General features: G+C 49.6%; 1 protein-coding gene across 9 annotated transcripts in view; it reads left to right on the top strand.

Moving 5' to 3' along the window:
• Positions 1-13,296, top strand: part of LRRTM4 (leucine rich repeat transmembrane neuronal 4) — a 799,408-nt gene that overhangs the window by 25,384 nt on the left and 760,728 nt on the right. For 7 of the 9 annotated variants that reach the window (XM_045008275.1, XM_045008274.1, XM_045008272.1 and 4 more), the window contains exon 2: positions 2,201-2,314. The exons of the other annotated variants lie outside the window; for them this stretch is intronic. The gene's annotated coding sequence lies outside the window, so the exon portion shown is untranslated. The remainder of the gene's footprint in view (positions 1-2,200; positions 2,315-13,296) is intronic. 9 annotated transcript variants of the gene reach the window in all.

Below are 13,296 nucleotides of genomic sequence, written 5' to 3'. Positions count from 1 at the left end.
TTGTCCCTGGAAAACAGATGAGGGTGCAATAAGCAAAAGAAGAGAAAACACAAACAGAAAACATGAAAAATGAAACCTGTGAATTTTTTGTACATTTTTTTTACTATTTTTTTCCCTTCAATCTAGTGTATTTCCTCTTTCTTTTGATCTTTACCAGCTGTAAGTAGAGCTGGCCTGAGGACAGCAATTTAATTTTGCAACAACTTTGGGGGTCTTAAAATTTTGTTGAAATGTCCATTTTTGGATTGAAAAAGTCAAGTTTTCAATCCAAATCTCTCTCTCTCCCTCTCTCTCTCTGGTCATAAGTGACTATCCTCGAAACCCCTGGCTCTACTTCCTGACCAAGTCTCTGGCTCACCCACTGGCTCTGGAATTCGACTTCTGATCACTGGCTCTGACCCTCAGCTCTGTTCCCAACTACACTCCCGGGTGTCCCTTGGCCTTGATCCTAGACTCTAGCTCGGCTCTCCTCTAACCTCCAGGTCTGCCTACCCGAAGAGCTCTGACCATTAAGTCTGACTGCTCATGTTCCGGTCATGTCCCTGAGAGAAATAGAGTTCCAAGGGAGGTTGTAGAATCTCCATCATTGGAGGTTTTTGAGAATAGATTGGGCAGACAGCTGCCAGGGATGATGCAGGTTTACTTGATCCTGCCACAGTGCTGGGAGCTGGACTTGATGACTTCTTGAGGTCCCTTCCAGCCCTACATTTTTATGATTTTTTATGAAAATCTTGAGGCATTTCAGAGCCTATGGTTGGGGCTTTCAAAGGAGCCTAAGAAAATTAGGGCTTGCCTACACTACAGAGCCTTTGCTGTCATAGCTATCCCGGCAAAGCCCCCTGGTAGAGGCGCAATGTATGCCGGCAAGAGGAGTTCTGTTGAGATAACTATACCACCTCCCTATACAACATTAGCTATGCTGGCAAAAGCACTTTGCACAGGATAGTTGTCCACACTGAGTGTTTTGATGGCATAACTATGTTGGCTAATGGGTGTGAGGTTTTCAGATTATTTTTTGTCACGCTCCTAGCCAACACAATGATGCCAGTAAAACTGTGAAATGTAGACCAAGCCTGGCATACTTAGAGTCCTTTGCAAATCCCAGCAGACGTCTCGCTGAAAGTCAATGGGACTTAAGCACTTCTGGAAAATTTCTTGCCTTTTGTGTGGGCTTTCAAAGACTCAAAGTGAGGTGTCAGGCACCAGATGCCCTTTAACTTTCATTGGGAATCGGGTACCAAAATTGCCCTTTGTGCCTTCAGTAACTTCCCCCTTTATGTTGAGCAGCCTGGCTGTGCTTACTAAATCTAATGATAATTTTTTCGTGAGTATTTGTGAATTATTCCAACCCTCTATTAGTGTAAGAAAGGTCTCTCAACTTTTCAGCCTCGTAAGAGGCTGGCTGAGTCCTACTTTGTACCTGGTACAAGGAGGTTGTGAGGTTTCTGCCAAAACCCTGTTTTAGGCCACTGGGAACCACCTCTTTGCTGCTGGGAGAGACTGCACAGGAGAGTCATCACCAGAGGCTCTGTGGCTCAGCAATCAAGTAGTTTAATCCCGATTGACAACCAAAAATTGGTTCCTGTGAAGGTGCTGAATATATAAACCAGCAGTAGGGAGAGGGCAGGATGAGCGAGATGGAGGAGCTCTCATTTTCATTGTCTGCACTTTGGCTAAGAGAAGCCTTTTTTCATTATGAACGCTCGTTAAGGTTAGGATAGAAACTCTCTTTTGCTGCCTGAGCCTATCCCTTGTTTTTATGTGGCTCCATAGCAGAAAACAGGCTTCATATTTTCTTCCCTTTGTTAAAACACGTCATTTAAAAAAAAGTTATAAGGAGAACTTGTATAAGAAAAAACTTTGATGTCCTAGTGTTTGGAGAGTAGTTGGAGATGGGATTATTTTTTATTTCCAGCATGACTGAGATGAAAGAGCACCAAGTCTCAGCAGGTCAAGTGGAAAAAAGGAATACCAGCAACAAACTCTACCAAGATCTTAATTTGTTTGCTTAAAGATTAAACCAAGGCATTGGGTTTGTGGATGTGAATGTATTTGGGTATGTACATATATATTATATATGAAAATCTTTTATTTTTTTTATTGGACTTTATTCTCCTCTCTCCTTGCTGGAGTAAAACACAAATAATCAATGGATTTACACCAGTGTAAAATTTGAATCAGACCTTCTGTTTTCTTTCAGGCGAAGGAAAATGGATCTTCTTTCTCTTTTGATGCTTCAGCCAACCTACAGAAGAAGGGGCAGCTGCAGTGAAGAAAATGATACAAAGAGAAAGTAGAGGTTGAAGGTTTCAAGGTACTAACTGTTTCTTTGTTAGTCTAGCACACAGCACATATCACAGCATAATAAATTATAGGGCACTGTCTGTATTCTCTCTGTGCAACGGGCAAGGATTTTTCATTTCATGCTTCATTCACAACCTGCTAAGTGATTTCACAGAGCCAGCACCTATGCTTAGCACAAAGGGAAGAACAACAATATATATATTGCTGTTAAGCAGATTTGTCACAAATTCTATTTCCACTACAACATCAAGACACCGAGAACAGTCTCTTTTCCTTGAAAGAAAAGGGAGATGGGGAGAAATGCCATGTGTTGAAAGGGTCTACCTAGGCACATTTGTGTCTTATTTATGGCACTGCATTTCCCATTGTAGACTCTCACTTAACCAGTGCTAATGGTTTCTGCTGTTTGTGCTTCAATATGGACTGGAATAGCAATGTTTGGAGGCAGATTCAAAGCTTGCTTTTAAGTAACAGGATTTTGGAGGTAGAGGGAAGAGCCAATTTGTAAGTTCAGAACTTCCTCTGCATACACCAGAAGAAGAATTACATGTGGTTGAGTCACCAGACTGGAACTCAGGTGACCTGGGCTCAGTTCCTGACTCGGTGTGGTGCTCAGATACTAGTTATGGGGGCCACATAAGAACCGAAGTAGAAAGAGTTGGGGATTGGGCTCATTTCTAGTTCTGCTTGTAACACTAGTGGGAACCACCAATGGTGCTGTTCCAGATGTTCTTGCTAGTTATGTTTATCTCAATGCATATAAATTAGATCTTGGGGAAAACATTATCATCAACTGTGATGACCTTAGATTCTAAACATATTAGCCAGTAAAGCCTGTTCTTCTTCAGTATCTCTCCAGGAAATGTACCCTGAAGTTCTGTGTGCCACTCTCTGCCTTAATTCTCCAGTCCATGCCTATGGTCTGTTGATACTCAATATATTAATAAGATTAGCTAGTATGTATCTGCCTTGTTTGCCTGCCACATGCTGTAGGATGCAAATTCCCCTGGAGACTGAGAAAACTAATAGTGAATAGAATGTCTGATTTTTATGACTGATAGTACCATAAGGAATATACCTTTGACTTCTTATGTAATCTTTGGTTGCAATGTGGAATTGCATTCCTGGGGCTGAACACAATTGTTTTTAGATATGAAATGATAAATCAACAATTAAAAACAATCAACCATCAGGTAGAAAAATGGTATTGTACACGCTGCTTCTCCAACAGATAAACTGGTGAGTCAGAGTGCATATCTACACTACAGTAATTGCTGCAACGGGTAAAAATGCTCTAAGCTGACGGGAGAGAGCTCTCCCATCAGCTTAATAATTCCACCTCACACGAGAGGTGATAACTATGTCAGTGGGAGACCGGCGCTTAGGTCACTGGATTATTCACACCTTGAGCGATGTAAGTCATACCGAAGTAAATTGTAATGTAGACATAGCCAGAGAAGTTAAGCCCCTGACCTTGCCAAGATTTAAGCACATGTTCCACTTTACCCACTCTTTATTAATGGGCCTACTCAGATTGTCTAAAGTTAAGCACATGCCTAAGTCTTTGTAGAGATGAAGATCTAAGTGGGCAAAGAGCCAGTTAGTGGTAGAGCAGAGGGTAAGACCCCCAGGAGTCCTGGCTCATTGCTAGACATTATCTCTAATTCTGATATGCACACATGCAAACCAACTGTTAGCTTGCAATGATTTATGATGCTCTTGAACTAGAAGAGATAGTTCAGGAGATTTGATATTAACTGCCTTTGTTACCACAGAGATGCAAGCAGCTGTAAATAGAGAGTTCAGAATACCTGAGAATGTGCACACTTCATGGATTTGATTTTCATTTACACTGAAGGCCCTTTACACCAGTCTGGCACTGCAAAGGGGCCATAAAGTAGCTGTGGAGAACACACAAAGGGGACAGATTTGAAAGGATTTATCATACCAAACAAACAAACTTGGAGAATCTCAAATAGATCAATAAAACATTAGGATTTAAGAGGCATCTTTGTAATCTCTTGCTACGGACCCTGTCCCTTTGTATTACTCCTGATGCTTTGTTTCGTGATAATGGGATCTTTGCAAATAGGCAAAGACATTGTTTCACTAAAAGCAAAGAAGGAAACAAAACTGGTTGTGTGTCATTTTGTTTGACTAGAATGGCTAATATACTTTCCTGACAGAGTGAAGTTTTCCAGTTGCATTAGGCTGCCTATGATGGGCACTGTGTCCAAGAGGGAGGACTTATTGGTCCTTAACTTCCTCCACTTTGGAGTTTGTCCTGTTAAAGGGACTCTTTCCCAGTAGCTTGGTGCCCCTTTAATCTGACAGAACCAAGCAGCTATCACCGAATCCATTTTGCAACTGGCTGCTGTGTCTTTCTCTTCTTGCTGCCAACTGAAAATACAAAATGTCAGGATGAACAAGAAAATACAGTACATATGCTACAGCCATTTCTGATAACCACACTTCGGAGTACAATGATTCCCAGTGACACGTACGCTCTTGCTTAAAAACAGTGATTAGGAAAGCAGCAGTGCCACTTGGATATGCACTTTTGTTATGGCTAGAGACATACAGATTATATGGTGCTGATGCCATTATTGTGCACCAGCAGGTATTACAAGCAAGTTTATCCACTTACCCGACATAGTATTTTTCACACTTAAGGGATTTGATTTTCATTACACTAAAGCCTCTTTACACCACTCTGGCAGTGCAAAGGGGCCTTGAAGTAGGTATCAGTTACTTTCACGTTCACGGTTTCAAGGCTAACTTTACTTTTACTTCCCCTCCGTGGTTCACTCCCAGAGTGGTCAGTCAGGTCTCAGGAGCTCTGCTATCACTCGTCTCTGGGTAGAGGCCCTTGTCCCACTGCTTTCTGACTCTGCACGGCCCCCTACCATACTCTGTGATATCTCTGACAAGCCTGTTTACTGGCCAGTGCCTGAGACTTTCTTTCTCTACGAGGCTATGGATCATGTAATGCCAACAGCTAGAAGTGACCACACAGCTCTCTTAGCAGTATATTTATTCTTAAGATAAAAGCATTACAAGAAAAACAGATTAAAAAACAACAGATTTCCATGCACACTAAACATGCCAGGAAACACACATCAGTCTTAGGAGCTCCAGTAGGCCCAAGTCTTTCCAACCCTTGGGCAGGATAGGGCCCCCCTTGGACAAAAGTTCATGTCCATTTGCTGGATCAGAATGAAGGCCGTAAACACCTTTATATACCAAAAGCCCTTTATTTGTTTATCTGGTCTCTGGAAGTTGCAGTTTGAATCAGTATACTGCGGCCACCCCAGGAGATTGTACCTCTCTGGAGTTTACTGTTTCAGACACCAGCATTAATCACTCCTCCACTGTTTCTAGTTCCAGGAGGAGCTGTGGTACACCTTCCCCAAGGAGTATAATTCATAAATTTAATACAGTGGTCCCCAAAGATATTGCATGGGATTGCGATATCTGTCCCACTCCCATTAAAATCCATTTACGCAGCCAGAGTGGTATAATGGTGTTGCAATTTTTTTGCTGTCTGCATAACATCAAGAATGAAATGGGGACAGTTGGGTTACAACTAACTCTGTTTATTAACTTATTTATACAAGACCTCGCTACATATATATGCTGTTGCTCTGTTAGGATTAAGTGGCTTCTGAAATAGAAGACAGGGAGGTCCACAAGAGAGAAGGGTCCCAAATAATTTAAAGGGACACGACTTAATTCCTGTGAACTACAATGGGGTCTTTGTGTAATGGAGGATTCAAACCATGATCTTTCATCTGATGATATCTCAGATATTTACAAACATCACCTAAACCCCATGATACATCTGTAAGATAGGTAAGACCCATGCTATGGAGGGATGGCCTGAAATATAGCGTGTACGTCTCTCTCCATCTCTCCCGATGAGGCTGTTGCACTTTTGTATCTGAATAGTCATATATTCTATGTCACAAAGGGAGAATGGCTCTACAACCTGGAGACAGGGAGGAGAGGAAGGTTCAAATCTCCTCTCCAAAGAGGGGATTTGACCCTTGGTCTCCCTCAGCCCAGGTGAGGGCTCCAACCACTGAACTAAAGGTTTTATAAGCATGGAGACATAGCCGTACACATTTTATTCATCTTGCCCTTTAAACATGGCCAGAAACAAAACATTTCTGGATGAATGACCTGTTTCCTTCAAGCCAAAATGGTCTTGTCTGGTTCACTAATTTTTTTTCTGAATTGTTGGGCTGGGTTGGATTGGCTCCAAACCATGGTGGTTTTATTTTTTGTTTTGTTTTTCCCCCGATTTCCCAGAGCTGTCAATGAACTGAAAAATCAGGTATTTATCCAGCTCTAGTTGGCAATACTGGAATCTAGCTCTGAGACTTCTGCTTCTCAGTCCTTTGTTCGCATTCCCTCCGCAGTTGTATCCATTGTCCCATTCCCTACTTTAGCTCAAAAGAGTGAATTTAAGATGGTCTTAAAGACTACAATGCCCTTGTGAAGTTCAATTTCTACCTTTTTTATTTTTTTATTTTTCTCCTGGCAGATATTTTCTATTCATACACCTCCACTGCCCTGTTCCTCTTTCTTTCTTATAACCTGCAAGTATTCAGAATCTAACCTCTATTTGGGAAGAACAACTGGGTTACTTTGGTGTACAACATCAATGCTATTTTTTTAAAAAAATGCTCTCTGAATGTGTCACTCAGAACCCGTTTCAAAGACCGAACTTTGATGTCTTTCTTATCTGCTCAATCCACCCCCCACTTAGCTCAAGGAGCCAAAAGTTCAAATCCATTCTTGAAATGACTTTTTCTCCCCCTACTGCTAGAGCTATTTTTTTATTTTTTATTTTGAGGGGTGTGTGTGGCGGGGGGGAGGGAGAAGGACAGTGGGGGCGGGGAGGGAGAGAGTTGTTTTTTTTTCCCTCCTGGATTCTGAAAGGTTTTTCTCTGGCATGTAAACAATTATCTAGAGAAATGTGGCAGTGTGTTCTCATAGGAAAGGCAAAGAATTGAGTATCTTCAGCCCTAGTATAAATAAATGAGTTGCATATGAAGATTTGAGCAATCAGATTTGCATAATGAACATTTTATGCCACATTATAGGCACCTGGTTTACAAATTCACTGAGCATTTCACCACTGTTATCAGCCATTATAGGAGAAAGTTAAACATTCAGAAGAGAATATTTTGTGAAGCAATATAAATGGGATTTATTTATTGTATTTTTAACAGATTTTCATGAAGCATCTCTTCCTTCACTGAGGGTTCTCTCTATGGACCAATCTCCAGTTTTCTTAGGATTTGTATCCGAGCCTTTTCTAAGGTTACTGTACCTCAGGCAGTATGAGAGGCAGTTTGGCTTTATGGATAGGATATCTGATTGGATATCAGGATATGCAACATCTGTGCCTGGCTCTGTCACTTGCCTCTGTTTCCCCTCCCACTCATTGTCTATTTACATTGTAAGTTTTTCAGTACTGAGATGGGTTCTTATGTGTAGTATGGCATGTAGCAAAAAAGGGTTTTGATCTCGGTGCCACATATGTGGGAGATTTTCAAAGGCAGAAATGGGAGGTGCCTTTACTCTCATGGACTTCAAGTGAGGGCTGGGCACCTTACTGTCCGCTAACAGTCTCTCCAATAATATACTATTTAGTCACCCAATCAAAATATCAGGTTCTTCTTCGAGTGATTGCTCCTATGCATTCCATTTAGGTGTGCGCGCCGCGCGTGCACGGCTTCTCCGGAACATTTTTACCCTAGCAACTCCGGCGGGCCGGCTGGGCGCCCCCTGGAGTGGCGCCAGTATGGCGCTGGATATATACCCCAGCCGGCCCGTCCGCTCCTCAGTTCCTTCTTCCCGCCCGTGACGGCCAGTAGGAACAGTGGAGTGCTCCCTTACCTCCACAGCCCTAGCGTTCTCCATAGTTATAGTATACATAGTTGTTAGTAGTTAGTTAAGTTAATTGTTCTAGTTGTGTATATAGTTGTATAGTGTAGTTTCGTAGGGAATTAGAGGGGTTAGCCCTCTTCTTCCGCTCCCGGTGCGGGCTTATGCCCGGGGCACCGGGATTCAAGCCCTGCGCGGCTTGCCAGCGGCCCATGCCAGTGAGTGACCCGCACGACTCCTGCCTCCGCTGCCTCGGGGAGTCGCACAGGACTGACAAGTGTCCGATCTGCGTGGCCTTCAAACCCCGAACGAGGAAGGAGCGGGACTCTCGCCTGAAGCAGCTGCTGATGGAGGCTTCGCTCCAGCCTCCGGCGCCAACTCCACCGGCGCCGAAGCCTTCCTCGGCGAGCAGCGCACCGGCAGCACCGAGCCGCTCCGGTGCTGCGGAGGGTCCTTGGCACCCGGCACCGAAGTCCCGGCACCGCTCCCTCTCCCCAGGAAGGAAGCATAAGGCGCCGAAGACGGCCTCGGCAAAGCAGCCACAGAAGCCGTTAGCCCAGCCGCCGCCGCTGAAAACGGTTCAGGCTGAGGCAGTGCACAAGCAGTGCACCGTGCCGTCGACTCCGGCGCCGCAAGGGCCGTCGAGTCCGGCACCCCCCAGTTCCCCGGTACCCACCGAGGAGGAGCTGCGGATCCCGTCCACGCCTGAGGTGTTTGCGACGGCGAGGGAGCTGATTGAGCTCACGGAAGCTCAGAGCCTCCGGCCCCCGGCACCACCGGTGCGGGCGCCTAAGTCAGTAGGCAAACCGCTGATGATGCGGCCTCCTTCCCTGGCTGAGCGAGACGGTCGGCGCTCTAGGATTCGGTCTCGATCCCGATCCCACTCTCGGAGGCGGTCGCCGCCGCACCGGTCCCGGTCCGGAAGGCAGTCTACATCGCGACGCCGCTCCCCGTCTCGGCACCGGTCGCAGTCCCGGCTCCGCTCTCAATCGCGGGGCCGGTCCCAGTCACCGAGTCACCGGCACCGCAGCAGGTCCGGTTCCAGGTATCGCTCTCGGCACTGAGACTCCCGGAGCCGCTCACGACGACGCCGTTCACGCTCAAGATCAAGCTCCAGGCATCGCAGGTCGAGCTCCCGACGCCGTCGGTCGACTTCTCGGCACCGTCGGTCGAGCTCCCGGCGCCGCCGCTCGAGCTCCCGGTACCGCGCCTCACGCAGGTCCCGCTCTCCGCTGACATCTCATGACCGGCACCGACCTTCGGCACCGGCGAGACACGTGACGCCTGCGTCGGCCGTCCGCTCGGGGACCGCCACGGCTCCTCCCTGGCCTTCGCGGGAACCCTCCATTGCTTCCGCTGAGGGCAGTGTGGTGGACTTCAGGGCAGAGTCTCTCCCACGGGACCATGGACCCCAGCAGTGGGGATTTTGGGTACCCTGGGCCCAACATGAGCAAGGGCCCCCCCTTCCACCGAGACAGGCGAGTGCGGCGCGTTCCGTGCCGGAGGCCACTATCAGCAGGCCCCGTCTCCAACGGGACAGACCACCTCCCCTCGAGGCCCGCCATTGGGGCAAGAGACACTGGTGGCTGATCGCCCAGGGGCAGAGCAAATGCCGGAGGAGGTGCAGCCAGGCCAATCCTCGTCCTCATCACCTGACGAGGCGGTGGCGGGGGCATCACCATCCGAACCCCCGCCTATTGACCTGAAAGCGCATCAGGGCCTTCTACGACGGGTAGCTAAGGCCATTAACCTGCCCATTGAGGAGGTCCAAGAGGTCGATGACCCAGTTACCGACGTTGTGGGAGCCGAGGCCCCCGTGAGAGTAGCACTGCCATTCATCCGCACAATCCAGCGGAATAATGCTACCATCTGGCAGTCGCCTTCCTCCGTTCCCCCCACGGCGCGAGGGGAGGAGAGAAAATATTCCGTTCCACCCAAGGGGTACGAATACTTGTATGTGCACCCAGCCCCGGACTCTCTGGTTGTCCAGTCCGTGAACGACCGGGAAAGGCACGGACAGCCGGCCGCTGCGCCAAAGTCCAAGGAGTCGCGGCGCATGGACCTCTTGGGGCGAAAAATCTATTCAGCGGGAGGCCTTCAGCTCCACATTGCAAACCAAATGGCCCTCCTTTCCCGGTACACTTTCAACATCTTGGGGTGCCTGGGTAAATTTGCAGAGCTGACCCCGCAAGACTCTCGCCGGGAATTCTCGGCGCTCCTGGACGAGGGCAAGACAGCCTCCCAAACCTTGATTCAAGCGGCTGTGGACTCCGTGGACTCGGGAGCCAGGACCATGGCGTCCGGGATAACAATGCGGCGTATTGCGTGGCTGCAATCCTCCACCTTGCCGCCGGAGGTACAATACACCCTCCAGGACCTCCCCTTTGAGACTCAGGGTCTCTTCTCTGAAAAGACGGACACGAGAATCCAGACCCTGAAGGATGGGAGGGTTGCTATTCGGACTTTGGGAATGCACACCCCGGCTACCCAAAGGCGATCGTTCCGGCAACAGCCCTACCGGCCCTTCACCCAGGCCAGATCCCGGCCATTTAATAATCGCTGAGCGGCCCCTTTCCGCCGCAGACCATCGGGGGGTCGGTGTAACCAGGCCCAGAGCTCCTCCAAGGCTCCTCAAGGCCCAAAACCGGCCTTTTGATGGGACGCCCGAGGACGGCCCACCACTGTCCCCCCTGGATCCATCCCTATTGTTTTCAAGTCGCCTTTCCCGATTCCTCCAGGCGTGGCGTTCTATAACGTCGGACAGCTGGGTCCTCAACACCGTCCAGCACGGCTACCGCCTGCAGTTTATTTCGCCCCCTCCCTCCCACCCATCTTCCCCGTCCCTCTTCAGGGACCCCTCTCACGAGCAAGTCCTCTTACGGGAGGTCGAGACTCTGTTGAGCGTGGGTGCTATCGAGGAGGTGCCTCGCAGCAGGCGGGGCAGGGGATTCTACTCCAGGTACTTTCTAATCCCCAAGGCGAAAGGAGGCCTTCGTCCCATCTTGGACCTCCGAGAGCTCAACAGACACCTATGCAAGCTCAAGTTTCGTATGGTGACCTTGGGGACCATTATTCCTTCCCTGGATCCGGGAGACTGGTTTGCCGCCCTCGACATGAAGGATGCATACTTTCATGTGGCAATTTACCCCCCCCACAGACGATGCCTGCGCTTCGTAGTCAACAAAGCTCACTACCAGTTTGCGGTACTACCCTTCGGCCTCTCCACCGCACTGAGGGTGTTCACCAAGTGTATGGCGGTCGTGGCCGCAGCCCTCCGCCGTCATCGAATTCACGTGTACCCGTATCTCGACGACTGGCTGATTCGCGGTCGCTCCCAACAGCTGGTAGCGGCTCAGGTGACCGAGATACTGCACCTGTTCCGGTCTCTAGGCCTGCTTATCAACGCGGAAAAGTCCAGCTTAGTTCCAGCACAAAGGGTGGAGTTCATAGGAGCGGTCCTCGACTCCACTTTAGCCAGAGCCTGCCTACCTCGTCCTCGGCACGAGACGTTGGTCTCCTTCATACGAACACTGCAGGCCTTCCCTACAACGGTGCGATCCTGCCTGCGCCTGCTGGGTCACATGGCAGCGTGCACATTTGTGACCGCACACGCGAGGCTGCGACTTTGTCCGTTCCAAATGTGGCTGGCATTGGTGTACCGCCCCCATCGCGACCCCATAGACATGGTGGTGACGGTGGCGAAGGCCACTCTCCAGACGCTCGCTTGGTGGCTGGATCCGGAAGTTGTCTGCGCGGGGGTCCCGTTCCGCCCTCCTCGCCTGTCGGTCACCCTGACCACAGACGCCTCGGCGCTTGGATGGGGGGCTCACATAGGAGACCTGAACACCCAGGGTCTCTGGTCAGCCCAGGAGCTCTTCCTCCACATCAACGTCCGGGAGCTGAGAGCGATCCGTTTGGCGTGTCTCGCCTTTCGGACCCACCTCCAGGACCGCTGTGTAGTGGTGTACACGGACAACACCACAGCAATGTTCTATGTCAACAAGCAGGGCGGAGCCCGATCCTCCCCGCTTTGCAAGGAGGCACTGCTCCTCTGGGATCTTTGCGTGACCCACTCGATTCGCCTCGAAGCGTTTTTTCTGCCAGGGGTGCAGAACACGTTGGCCGACCATCTGAGCAGGTCCTTCGCCTCCCACGAGTGGTCCCTTCGCCCAGATGTGGCTTACACAATCTTCCAGAGGTGGGGGTTTCCCCAGATAGACCTGTTTGCCTCCCGGGCCAACAGGAAATGCCACAGGTTCTGCTCCTACCAAGGTCAGGCTCCGGGCTCCCTCTCGGATGCGTTCCTCCTGCCATGGACAGATCCCCTCCTCTACGCTTTCCCTCCGTTTCCGCTCATCCACCGAGTGTTACTCAAGCTTCGGAGGGACAGGGCCCGCGTAATACTCGTCGCTCCGGCCTGGCCGAGACAGCACTGGTCCACCCTGCTGCTCGAGCTGTCAGTTCAGGATCCGATTCCCCTTCCGTTATGGCCGGACCTCATCACTCAGGACCTCGGCAGGCTTTGTCACCCGAACCTGCAGTCGCTGCATCTTACAGCTTGGTTCCTGAGTGGTTGACCGACTCAGAAAGAGGTTGTTCGCTGCCGGTACAACAAGTGCTGCTCGAAAGCAGGAAGCCTTCGACGCGCTCTACCTACCTCGCGAAGTGGAAGCGCTTCGCACTCTGGTGCGACCAACGAGGTCTTAACCCATTCTTGGCCCCCATCCAGACCATCCTCGACTACCTCTGGTACCTGAAAGGTCAAGGTCTCGCGATCTCTTCCCTGAAGGTGCACTTGGCGGCTCTGTCAGCCTTTCGGCCCGCCATAGCAGGTCGGTCTGTCTTCTCTAACCCAATGGTTGCACGCTTCCTTAAAGGGCTAGACCATCTATACCCGCCGGTACGTCCTCCTGCCCCGACCTGGGACCTGAACCTGGTTCTCGCTCAGTTGATGAGGCCACCCTTCGAGCCCCTGGCCATGTGCGCTCTGCTTCATCTCGCCTGGAAGACGGCCTTCCTCGTGGCCATTACATCCGCCAGACGAGTCTCGGAACTCTGCGCCCTGACGGCAGGTCCCCCATATACTGTCTTCCATGG

Source organism: Mauremys mutica, chromosome 2, assembly GCF_020497125.1.
Source record: "Mauremys mutica isolate MM-2020 ecotype Southern chromosome 2, ASM2049712v1, whole genome shotgun sequence".
Lineage (NCBI taxonomy): Eukaryota > Metazoa > Chordata > Testudines > Geoemydidae > Mauremys > Mauremys mutica.
This window is presented reverse-complemented; position numbering and strand designations above follow the sequence as displayed.